Raw genomic sequence first — 13,120 nt, 5'->3', positions numbered from 1 at the left:
GTAAGTAATTTCTCTCTGTGGTATCTGGACCAGTCTTTGGTTCAAAAGGGCTTGCAAGAACTCAAAATAGAGCCTTACTGTCTATAAAATTTATGCTTATGGCAGCTTGTAGTTTAAATGAGGGACATAGTTATCCTCTTTGGCATTAGAGAAAAATAATGACTAATCTTCTTTTCTGAAATTTAACACTTTCCTATCTGAGGGATATTGCATGGGCAAGTAACAAAAAAGATTCTTCAGCCCCTAAATTCCTAATCCTAGAAGCAGGTCTTTGTTGATCTTTAAGATATTGCAAGATCCAACATTAAGTATTTAAATTCTTAGACTACTGATACAGTGAGTCACTCTCACGGGATTCCCAGAGAGGTCACAGGACTCTTTCTTTGGTGCAGCAGACAAGAGATGACACCAGAGGGCTTCTGATATGGCACTGAGTGCTTGTGCTCATTCATCTGATCTGTAACACTGCAGACTTTAGCCTTTATGCAGACTGCAACCCAACCTCTTTAACTTCAACTTGGCCTCTCAGCTGAGAACTAAAGCCTTGCCTCTATTCAGTGTGACAGCAAGTGAGTCTCCCGAACCTCTGAAAAGCTCTGGGTGCTGTGGAAAAGGATTGCTGCTTCTATCAGAGCAGATATTGGTGTTTACACACAAAACCCAACAGTTTTGAAGTTAGATGGTAAATTCTAGCCCAACAGTTGGCCTATTACTGACAGTAAAAAATAAGAATACCTGATTAGTTTTGAATTTTGTGCCTTTTGAAACTCTTTTTACATTTTTTTAGATCTTTTGGGTTTGCCACATCAAACAGTGACATGAAAGCCTTGTCACATCAGTCAAACTTGCAAAATTCAAAATGGTGAAGTATCTCTCCTCTCCTTTTATCAGCTCAGTGGCATTAAACTCTTCATGAAATATCTGCACATGTTGGGATAATATGGTGTAATCCTGATTTTTATTGTGATTTCAACAATGTAATCACAACTAATGATTAATGATAATGATTATGAAATCATAACTTTGAAAAATCTATTATTTGTACAGAGTATAGCTGAGTCTGATATTTTCAGTAGTTCTTGACACTAACAAAAGTAATTTCCAATTTATAAGTTACACATGCTGGACTAAAGATGATAATTCAGTGACACTGTACACAGTGTGAATTGAGTGCCACTGCAATTCCAATACTTTCTCTGGGCTTACAGATATTATTACACTGTTTAAGGTATTTTATTTGAGAAACAGATTTGAAATAAGAATAGTCCAGGATGAAAAATGTGTATTTTCTACCACTAGGCTCTCAAAAGTTGACAAGGGCACAGCCACACAATATGTTGTAGTTACTATGATTTTCATATGCAATTACTTTGTTGATATGCTTATTGATTTCCAGTTCAGAAATGTCTGAGCAAACATATTTTTATTTGCACAGCTGTTAGGGGAACAATGTTTTAGCATATCAATTACTCTTCTAGTCTAAATAAATGTAGTTATTTATAAATGGTTTCATTTCCCATTTTCCAGTTTCTTTACAGAGAAATTTAAATCCTCATAACTAAATGGTGCAGGTATTCACATGTGATTCTTATAACTGGTTATCCATCATAAACAGTAAATAGATGAAGTGAGCATTTAATGAGCATCTTGAATTCTTTAGTGGTTAGAGACATTTTTGAGAGACATGGGGCAATACTTCAAAGTGACTGAAACACGTATTAATCTTATTGTTCCTTGACAATAGAATGAAAATCTTTTTAGGGCAAGAACCATCTTTTTGTTCTCTTCTAGTACAGCATCTAGTGCAATGACAGGTACCCACTTAGGGCTCTGAGGTGCTTTTAAATTATAAATGGTAATCATAATAATCTTCCAATAGATGTAGTAGATTTAATAAACCATTCTCAATGCAAACTCCAATTTAGAGATGTCATTATTGCATGCACTTTGAGAAGTCTATTGAGGGAATGTTGAGTGACTAAGTCTCGGAAAAATCTGAACGTTTAATTAAATTTTATTGGCTTCTCCTTCTTGACAGTGATTTCTATGGCAATGCAGTGTCTAAGAAGAGGGTGGCATATCCCCCAAAAGAGACACAACAATGAATTCTGTGTATCAGTAAAGAGTTCTTTGAGAGAGTTAATCAACACAGCTGTGAGGAATGGAGAGTTCCTTTTCACTGCAATAGGGCCCACTTCTGGGAGTGTGGTCACGACAATCAGTTCAGTAAGCTCACTAATTTTATAATGATTTTCCTATATCATGGACATTAGGTACTGCAATATTAATGAATTCGGATGAATGGTAGAAATACCAGTACTGAAAAATTAAAACCTTAACCCTATGGTTGAAAATTCAATTCCTTGAGAATCAAATAGGGATAGATATACACTATACATAAAAAAGAGTGAATGCTTATGTTTGTACTGTATAAAACGAGGACATATACACAGGAGATATGTATTCTATCATTCATTCTCTCTCATAATCTCCAGTTCTAAGAGTCCTAGAACAAAGGTGATTATCTGAAACTGATTTGTAATTTTTTTAAAAATGATAATGACTGCCTCAGAGCACAAGCTACCATAGAATCAAATGGTGGTTTGAATTGAAAGAAACCTTTAAAGATCATCTAGTCCAACTCCTCTGCCATGAGCAGGGCCATTTTCCACTAGACATGGTTGCTCAAAGCCCCATCAAACCTGGCCTTGAACAATCCCAGGAATGAGGCATCCACAGCTACTCTGGACAACTATACCAGTGTCTCACTACTCTCACCATAAAACATTATTTCCTAATACCCAATCTCAATCTTGCAGTTTAAAACCATTGCCCCTTCCTGTCAGTAAAGATCTTGATAAAAAATCCTTCTCTGTCTTTTAAACCTCTTTTAGGTACTGGAAGGCTGCTATATAGTCTCCTCAGAGCTTTCTTTTCTACTGGCAGAACTGCTGAGCCTTCTCCACTCTGAATATTCCCAACTCCCTCAGCCTTTCTTCACAGACGAGATGCTTAATTATCTTTGTTGACAGTCTCTTCATCATATTTGTCCACCAGGGCCACCAGGTCCTTCTCTGACAACCTTCTTTCCACCTAATTGAACAAATGCTTTTGTAACACCAGGTCAGATTCTAAGCAGTACAAGACATACCTCGTAATAATATTGCTAGAAGCTCACTGGTGCTGCTGCCAAAACTAAAGTATGTAAAAAGATACAGCTTTCTAAATTTTAATGATTACGCCATGTTACGAAGAGGATAATAGAGCTGAAATGTTAATAATTTAACCTGTGGCCCTGAAACTAATATAATCTCAAAGTGTGTCTACCCACCAATCCACAGCTGGCAAAAATAAAATGACAATGTAGAATTGAGGTATTTAATCGCAGACTTGGCTTATAAATATGATGCTCTATTTCAGTTCTTATCTTTTCATGACTCTTGGTTAATAGAAACAATTGTGAGAAATGACTGCTATTTGTTGTGGCCAGCCAGATGGCTGTGTAACTTTTTCCTGGATGTGATCTGGTTGTAGAAAGTAGTTTTGTCCAAAAAAGCTAAATCATTTTCTGTGTGGGGTGAATGTCCACATAGTAAGAATCTGAAGGCTTCTATTTAGCGTGCCAGCACTTACCCACCTCTGCAATCTCACTGGATGCAATGGCAGCATGTGCAAGATTTACTGCACCAAGAAGGGTTTCCCTCTGCAAAAGGAGAAATGTTCACAGGTGGTAAACTTCACTTTGTTGTTTCCTGCAACATGGATAGAAATTCAAGAATTTTGTTTTACTTAGCCAGTGTAGGCAATGTAAACAGGAAAAGTAAGCAAAAAAACCAAACCACTGATCAGATATTAGAACATAATTAGCTACCTAATAAGTAGAGTTAGTTGAATAGCAATGGCTGAACAAGGAAAAGGCTTCACTGCAGGGAAGGATTTACTGGTCCAGAAAACCACTTCAGTAACCTTTTTTTCTTCACATTAAAGGAACAACAAATAATTAAGTTTACAATTTTCACTTGGTTGCCTTCCTGAAGTTTAACATTTTGCTAAAATAGAAGGAAAATATGCTAAATCACAATAAAAAAATGGAAAAAAGGGAAATACTTTTGGACATCCTTCAAAACATTGCTTGTAAACAGGACAAAGCACACAGCATAAATTGAAGTAACACATGCAACTACATATTTTCCTATTATTTGACCTCTGTTTTGTTACTGGTGGTAAGTATTGTTAAAACTAAAGCACACAAATTCCATAAGAGACGCCTCTGAGTAATTTGCCAGCACTATTATGCAAATATTGGTTTCTGCTCATTGCAGTTTGCATTTGTGATATATGCAGGCTGAAGAACATCAGCGCTGAGTCATCTGCTTAAGAGTCCCACACTATAAATGTGATGGATTGTAACATTTTGCAGAGCACAAAAGGTAATTGAGTGGAGTCAATTAGGAAAGTAGGAGGGCCTAGTGAAGAAGAGGTGAGCAATCTGTAAACTACTGTGACATCTTTTTTTGGCTATGTTTTTCAAAACAGCTTAGTAGGCCATCTAGCCTTAAAATTTAAGGGATAATTGGAAGCAGCTACTTTAAAAAATTCTGGCCTTTATACTTATAAAAAAATGGAAGGTCTGTTATTGTAGAGGGAGGAATGCAATTTTCAAACAATGTAGGTTGTAAACAAATGCATTCCTTAGAAATGTGAGATGTTTTAAATGCTATTATAATTTTATTCTACTCAGAATTTATTGAATGCAGAGTCATTTGTTACAATATTTGCCATACTGTAAGTTAAAAGCAATACTTCTTGCCTTGTTAACATGTATTTAGAAAACAGCCCCTTATAATAAGTTATTTCTCTTTAGTTAGGTCATATTGTCATTGTTCTGTAGCTGGTTTCTTTACTCTCCTGACCAAAATAATGTGCCAGTTGCTTAAGCAGTCCTAGTTTTCCTCAACATGTTAATTTTTGCAGGGATGGGAGCTGGAGTCAAAGATCCATCCCTATGAGTCCCTTCCATCTCAGCATATTCTATGATTCTGTGAATTAATTGAGGAGACATGGCTGGGATCACCAAAAGGAAATGACTGACTGAACTTTCCAGAACTTTCCTTAAGGATTTCCTTAGCATGTTTCTAATTAGAGAAAAAAAGAAGATATGTGACAAAATGCTACATTCATCTTATATTTTAGAGGTATTTTTTCACACCAGCTGATTTTCTAAGTTATAACTTTGAAAGGCACTGTTTTAGCACTGTCTTTTTTATAACACTTCAAATAAAGCTTTAATTTTAAGAGTAATTGCAGAAAACCTCAGGAGATCTAGCTGAAAAGCTAACAAAAAACAACAGAAGAGCTATAGTGGATAGTAAGTACTGATTATAATAACCAGTACTTTTAAAATCTTAATGAGGACACAAAATGGCACAGGAGTCTGCTGCCCAAATAAGAAGTTATCTGTCAAGGAGTCCTATGAGAGGTAAATTGAGGAAAGAAAAGCATTATTTAGGCTGAAATAAAGAAATAATTTTATTCTATGCATTAAGTACATCCCTTTTGAATTTATTTAAAGAAAATATTTAAGACATGAATATGTTACCAGCAGAAAGGAGGTGCCTTATCTTACTTTTTATATATGGAAAACTTACTTGGTTCTTTGCTGCAAAACACATGAAATAATGTGGAAAATGTCATTGTTATACCACACTTCAGAAAACTGCTAAAGTTATAATAATTTTAAGCATAGAAATAGTCTGCACCAATAAAATTACACACATATACTCATCTTGATAACTAGGAAAAAAAATCCCCAACTCTGAGTACAGGCAGTCCATGAACAACAGAATTTTTAATCCTCTTCAGAAAATATTATGTGCAAACTTTAAATCACAGTGCCTGTATGAGGGAAAAGCAGTTCAGAACAAAAAGCCTTGCTGTACTTATTTATCAATAAGAATACCTTTATTGAAAAATTCTTATGACAACTCTGATTATGGCTTTACAGATTATTGTTAAATAAGATTAGATCTGAGAATAATAATCAGCCTATGCATAAGAATTATTAGGGTGTGAAATTGTATGTCTGTAAATAAAATTTCACTATATTCTCTGCTGCTCTAAGTTGACTTTTATTTCATAAATATCTATCAGAAGAGAATTAGGTCAGCATCTATCTCTTTATAATTTTAATTTTTGAATGGTAAAAGCTTGCTCTGTGCTTATTATTACTATAATTTTTGCCTCTGTTACTACAACTGTTACTCTTATTATTTCTCATTGAGTATTTATTATTTTAGTTACTGTGTATAATTAAATAATTTATATATATATATAACTTGTCACCCACTCTATTAAAATAGTTACAGATACAATTCTTTTACATAGTGACAGAGTATAAAACCCAAATATTTAAAGATAGCTATTTAATAAGATTTTCAAAATTTCAACACAGAACCCTTGGAATTCATTGCAGGCAGTTTTACAATTGCCATCATATTCAACCTGAAAAAAAAGGATTCTGTAAATGTAAATTACTTGCTGCCAAATCTATATTATGTGTCCTTGACTGTTTTTACAAATCTGTGCTAAAATACAGTAGGTGCATATTGTCTGACTTTTCTGGGTGTAGACAGAAATCTAAACACTTCAAATGGGCAAAAATTATCAATCTTTGTATAGGGTGAACTTGCACTGCTATTAATTGAAGTTTGTTCTATACACAGACTGGAGGATTTAGTCTGCTGTAATAAATATTCATTAATATAAGTATATATTTTTCCTTAACATTTCTCATTAATGTGAGAGAAGAGGAGGAGACATAATGTAAAACTCCAGCTTCTGATTGGAGTCAAAGTAGTAGATAAAAAGCTAGACACTGGATTTCTGTGTAAGTTAGTATTTGAACAAAATAAATAGGAAATTATGTCTCAGACAAAATCTTGAACTGGAAATAAATAGTGGACTTGTACGGTATTTCTGCAGGGACATGTGACTTTACATGTGTAAGAAGTCATAGTGGTTCATGTGTAAGAAGATATAGTTATTCAAAATTACCTCAGAACATTAGAAAACACTGGCCTCTACCATAATTTTTCTCATATTTTCTTACTATAATAATATGATCTGCTGTAGTGTTATTTTAGACTAAATCACCGTGTGTGCACCAGTTCCCATTGTCCTTTTGCTTTGTGAGATGTATCACTATAGTTATTCAAAGAACCCATTTCCATTACTCTTTTTAGCCCCCGCCACTGCAAGGCTAAAGGAAATGCATCTGATAAGAAATTTTTTCATGTGGGTGCTCAGCTGGATTTGTTCATGGCCAATTTTGTTCTGCTTTTTTTGCTAAGGACTTGGATAGTGGAAAGGATGGCACAATAAGAGTTTTGTCTGACATCAAACTGGGAGGATGACCACCACATTCAAGGGCTGGTTCAGATTTCATTTACCTCTTGACAAAAGATCAGTAGAAAGTTACACTTGATCAAGGCTAAATCAAATACACAAATGGGGAAGGCCTGGCTAAGCCAATATTTGGGCAAAAGGTCTCTCACAAACTAGAGTGAGTTTGTGAGAGACCTTTTAGTCTAGTCAGTGTCATGGACTCAGAGTGTTACCTTTGTCTCAAACCGTCATTGCTTGTTGAATAGAGCCCATGTCTCTCAAGCTGTGGTGACTATTCTGTCTGCATGATTGCTTCATGTAGCTGAAATAATCTTGGAGAGAATCCCAAAGTTAAGGCAATGTATCAGAGTGGTAATAAGGTGAGCAGATGTGCTTATCTTTTTGTGTTTTTCATCACTTTCTAACTGTAGTTTTCATTTGAATGAGCTTACTAATGGGTTGTCTGCAAATTGTTTTTTAGTACTAAAAACAGGATAAATACAGATGAATATTGACTATATCTACTGCAGTGTATCCAGTGTAACTTATAGTTTTTCTAGACACTGAAGTCCACTCTTGTGCATTTAAGCTCCCTTATGCCAGTGTAGCTCCAATTAGAGTAAGAATGAGTGCCTGACCTGCCCCAAACCATGCCCTGGAACTGCAGGGGAAGATAAGGTAAGATGGGAACAGATTGTCCCTATGACCATGCCAGGGAGCTGGCACAGCTGTGTAGTGGCACTGGTAATTGTGTCCAAGTGTTCAGCAGTACTCCTGAGTCTTGCCTCATTTAGAGGAGGACACTGCTCCTAACAAGTGCAGGTTCTCATCCCACAAGGGGTGGGAAATGTAACTAGGGTTTACTAAGGTTGCCAGGCCCTTCTGCTTTTGGGAATCAGAAAACTGTGGACTACTCTAAGATGAGAGGCTGGCAATGCAAATTGCCAAGTGAGAGGAAAAAACAATTTTTTTAAAGATACTAGTCAGATCCTAGAGAAAACCATCCTAAAAATGAAATGGATATGAGAATGGACATCAACTTGAACTTGTTACAGAAAAATTTAAATCACTATTGAAAAGTAAGTAAACCCAGGTAATTTATATATATTTATAATTAAGAATGTTTTTTAAGAGAAAATAACTTGATGACGGATGGTAAAGTCTCAGAAAGAATGTTTTTCCACTGTTTGGTTAATGGGCTTAAAGTAAGATGTAAGCAAAATCCACGAGTCCAAGAGAGAGCTCAAAGACAGCAAAGGGATTTAAAAGATATGATCTACAAGGAAAGCTTGAAATAAGAGTATTTGTTCAGTCTAGCAAAGAGGAGGCTGAGTAATGAAATTATATTCTTGTGTTTAAGGGCTGTTATAAAAAGGTAGTGAAAATTGTTCTCTGTCTGCTGAGCAAGGACAAGATGGAATGAATTCCATTTGGATCAAGGATTGTTTAAACTGAGTACTTGGAAACAATTGCTATTAGGATACACTCAGTCCATTTAGAGAGTACTTTCTTTCTCACTGTCTTTAAGAATTAAAAGCAAGCAGCTCTCTCTGTTTTCAATGGATTTGGCCTCATTTAATGTTGCTGATTTTTGTCTTGGCCTCCCTTCTGGACAGTTGCATGTCTACGACTTGATGGTAAAGATCTCACATCCATTCCCATTCAGAAGCACAGGAATAAGAATAGGGGGTTTCTTCCTCTCCCCCTTTTCCCTCTCCCCCACCCTTATGTTGCTGTATGAGAAATTCTTGTGGAATTAGTGGCTTGCATGTCATAAAGGACATTTATTCCCTGCAAATTGCAACAACTTGAGAGGAACCCTACTGCAATCATAGCACAGTCTGTGTAGCAAGTGCATGCCTGAATAGCCAGATAAATCCAGCTGAATTGCAGTTTAGACATGGAGGGTAATACTGGCACTTTGTTGCTGCTGATTCAGAAAACATAAAAATTTTTGCAGCCTGATATTGCACAAGGTAAATTTCAGTCTAAAATACTTTCCAGAAAGGCACTGTTGCTTGAGGTTTAATTGGATATCAGGGTCTGTAAGTGTAGAGGATGGTGTGTGCTACTTTGAATCAGCTGAAGAGAGTCAGGTTTTCAATTGTCTCATTGTGACCAGTAGGATCCATCATTTATTTTCAATTATGTCCTGCTGATGAGTTTTATATCTTCAGGTTACCAGTATGAACAGCCAAATATTATTTTGTTTAATAAGAACTTCCCTCAAATTTTGCTTTTGTGGGTGCATGGAGGGGGACAAGAGTCAGTACTAGATTTTCAGACATAATAGGGCTTTATTCAGTGAGGCATTATTTCATAGGAAGAATTATTATACCAAACTTTTGCAGAACTTCAGCAAAAGTTGCTGGTATTTTTAGTACTGCAACAAAATAACAAACCAGGATTTTTAACAGCTTCTGACCAAAGATGCTACATTCTTTATAATTAGACTATGTCATCCTGGCTAACAAGTTTCTCTTTCCAGACCTTTATGTCTCGAAAGGATGGAAAATGGCTTTGCTTTGACCTTATCAAACCATGGTTGATCTCTGCAACATGTTGCTGCACTGATCATCTGCACTGGTTTGTGCTTGGAAAGGCTGCAGAAAAAGAGAATCTCTGGAGTAAAAGCTTCCCTCTTTGCTGTCTCTCTTTGTTATTGTTGTTGTTTTTGTTCAGATGGACTTCCACTCTGATACCAGGTTAATTGGGTGAGGTATTGTTCATTCTGAGATAACTCACTGCCTCAGCTGCATTATCAAGCCACTGTTTTGAGCGATCATTTTCTGCTGTTCAAAGTGCTCTCTAACAAGCTCTATCCTTTCATACACTTTCTTAGTTTAAAGGTTTGGAGGAAACTCAAAAGGCTGACATTCTTCATAAAGCACAGCAAATCTGAGCTATCCATAGGAAAGCACTGCATATCAATTATGGAAAATGTTAAAAGAGAAAAATTGAAACTACAGAGCTGTAAATACTTAGAGAAGATCACTGGTCTCATCTACTGTTCTGGTGCTTTAATGAGTCAGTACATAATGTAGGCTGAAATTTAACATCTAATTTAACACTGTCTCTTCAGATTGTGGGAAGCCATCCAGATGACATCATTAAAATGCAGCAGTCCTTATCTGGCCTGAAGGTTAAATTCTTCAATCACCTAAAATAATTTGTGCCCTTGGACAAGTTGTGAACCGTTAAGGTAAAAGTTACTGGATGTAGCTTTGTCATCTCTGGTGCTCAGCTCCTACTGGAGTGGATGGTTGGAGGAAAAGGACTCTTCTATGGATCATTCTTCTCCCATGTCTTTTTGAACAGTGTAATTTTTGTTCAACCTCAGCTTCAAGAAACATTTTCTCATGGGCAGACCTGCTTCCTTAGTCTTATTATGATCCAGTAACTTACAGTATAAACTGGTCCCTCAGGCTCCTGAACCAACATATCAGATAATAAACAATCTGACTAACTTTTTCCTTGGTCCCAGTTATAATACATTTTTGCATAAATCTGGCATTAAGGGTATTGAAACCAAGTTAAAAATGCCTCATAAGGTATTATTCATATGGTTATCTAAGCATTGCTGGCCTTGCAAGAATCTGTTCTCCAGAAGTTCCTAATACTCCCCTCCATTATCTGTGAAGTCCAACCATTTTTCACAAAAGTAATTTTTATCCATCTGCCAAGTCTGATGTCCCTTTTGGCACGATCTGTAACCCTCATCAGATTCTTAGATTCATCTCTGACATGTCTAGCAATTTCTCATGTCATGTGCATAGTTTTCCATGTCCTGTTCATCCAGCTTCACCTCAGGGTAGGACAAGGCCAACTGCCTAGTCTTTTTTCTATCAGACTAATGTGGACATAGTGAGTATTTTACAAGTCTTGTGCAATCAGTATGACACTTTTTTTTTCAATGGAAATCAGGGATAAAATGAATGGGAAAAGAAAGAAAAGGAGGGAAAAGAAGAGGCATGTATATATATGTGTGTGTTTGTGTGTGTGTTCAAGGGAAAGATGTTGGTAAACCTTACTATATTTTACAGGATTGAACATAAAAGGGGAGAAAAAAGAAAAAAAAGGAAGGTCTTGGAATGTAAGAGAACAGAACTAACATCTAACAATATTATCATTAGTAAAACATTGTTAAAATCTTTTCCATACATCACAGGGCTTTAAATTCTACCTATTTTGGTAGAATTTAAAGCTGTAAGCTAGACTCAGTATTGGAACACTGAGGAACACTGACTGGGGTTTTCAGTAAGAAAACCGTATTTTTTCTGTGTTGAACTTTTATGAAACGTACATTAAGAACTCCCTGACCATACTGATTCAGCTTGTCCCTCCAGAGAAGCCTTCTTCCAGATAGGTAGAACAATGACACAGCACAGGTGGGTTGATCCCTGCAGGAATACGCTGTATAGATGCTAATGAACATCTGGAGTTCCAAATGGTGTAAATTTTTCTGTTTTTTTCTGAAATCAGAACTCTTTCAAGATACTAGTAATATTCAAACAGGTCAACATAAGGATATTTATCTCAGGGAGAATACTCAGGTATAGGTTTCAGTCTTGGCCATATTGTGGTATCACAAATGAGTATGACAAGGTCTCTTAAAGAAACATTGACAATGTAATCTGCAAAACTAAGTTTAATATTAAAGCAAAAGCATGAGGAAATTTCTCAGCTTATAGTGCAGCCTGGGATGGGGAGGTGGGAAGCACCACCACTTGAGCAAGCTGCCCACTACCAGTTCAGTGGAAAGTGGAATCAAATATGTGATCTTTGACAACTAAGCTGTATCAATTTCTATATTAGACTCTCTTAACATCTCTTTTTGTGAATATAGGATACCTGAAATAAAGGGCAAGTCTTAGAATACACAGCGATAATATCTTCTATTAACAGAACATTTATATTGCTAAAATATATTCATCCTCAGTTTGAAAACACATTATGATATTATGATATAAAAGTACTCTAACTGCTTAATGATCTTCTACTCAGTCACAGAAATCATATCATAACTCTGCATTGTCTCTGGACACAGCTCATTAAGTTCTGGAAATACTGTTTGAAAAATTTAAGTCATCCCAAGTCTCTATCCACTTGCCATAAAGCTCCGAAAGGCAAAAAATGCTTAGGTGAGAAGGGACCTTAAAGATGCTCTGTTTCCAACCTCCCTGCCATGGGCACCATGGGCAGGGACACCTTGTCCTATCCAAGCTGCCCAGGAACACCTCCAGGTATGGGACACCCACAGCTGCTATGGGCAACCAGTGCCAGTGCCTCATCACCCTCAAAGTCAAGAGTTTCTTCCTAATGTCAATTCTGAATCCACCCTCTTTCATGATAAAGGCATTCCCCCTTTTTTGACTGCTATTTTAGTAATTTTTGAAATTTGTAATACCCGTTGTGCTCTTTCTTTAGAACTCTTTAATATGGCTTTTGAGATTTTTGTACTAGCAGGTTTGTTTTTAGGTATTTGTGATTGTTTAGTGGACTAGGTAGGTGTTCTGGGAATGCATCTACACTTTTCTCTAATCATATTACAGGAAGACTTGATTAAGTGATCTGAGTGACCCTTTCCCATTTCTCTGTCTTAAATGGGGGATTTTGTTGCCAATAGATTTCTTTTAGTAGAGAGTACTCTCTTTTCTTTGATAATACTCTTTGGGTACTGAAAATGAGTAAATGCAAGATGTGATAATTAGGTCTATATCACCATACAAGAGAATGC

The 13,120-nt window shown here is 36.2% G+C and overlaps 1 long non-coding RNA gene across 2 annotated transcripts in view; it reads left to right on the top strand.

Moving 5' to 3' along the window:
- Nucleotides 1–9,041: 9,041 nt before the first annotated feature.
- Nucleotides 9,042–13,120, top strand: part of LOC135298043 (uncharacterized) — a 35,208-nt gene continuing 31,129 nt past the window's right edge. The window contains exons 1-2 of one of the 2 annotated variants that reach the window (XR_010360010.1): nucleotides 9,042–9,359; nucleotides 10,466–10,585. This is a non-coding gene — a long non-coding RNA (uncharacterized LOC135298043). The remainder of the gene's footprint in view (nucleotides 9,360–10,465; nucleotides 10,586–13,120) is intronic. The other variant, XR_010360011.1, reaches the window with a different exon arrangement.

Source organism: Passer domesticus, chromosome 3, assembly GCF_036417665.1.
Source record: "Passer domesticus isolate bPasDom1 chromosome 3, bPasDom1.hap1, whole genome shotgun sequence".
In the NCBI taxonomy this organism is placed as follows: Eukaryota; Metazoa; Chordata; class Aves; order Passeriformes; family Passeridae; genus Passer; species Passer domesticus.
Note: the sequence above shows the minus strand (reverse complement) of the source record. Positions and strands in the feature narration are given on the sequence as shown.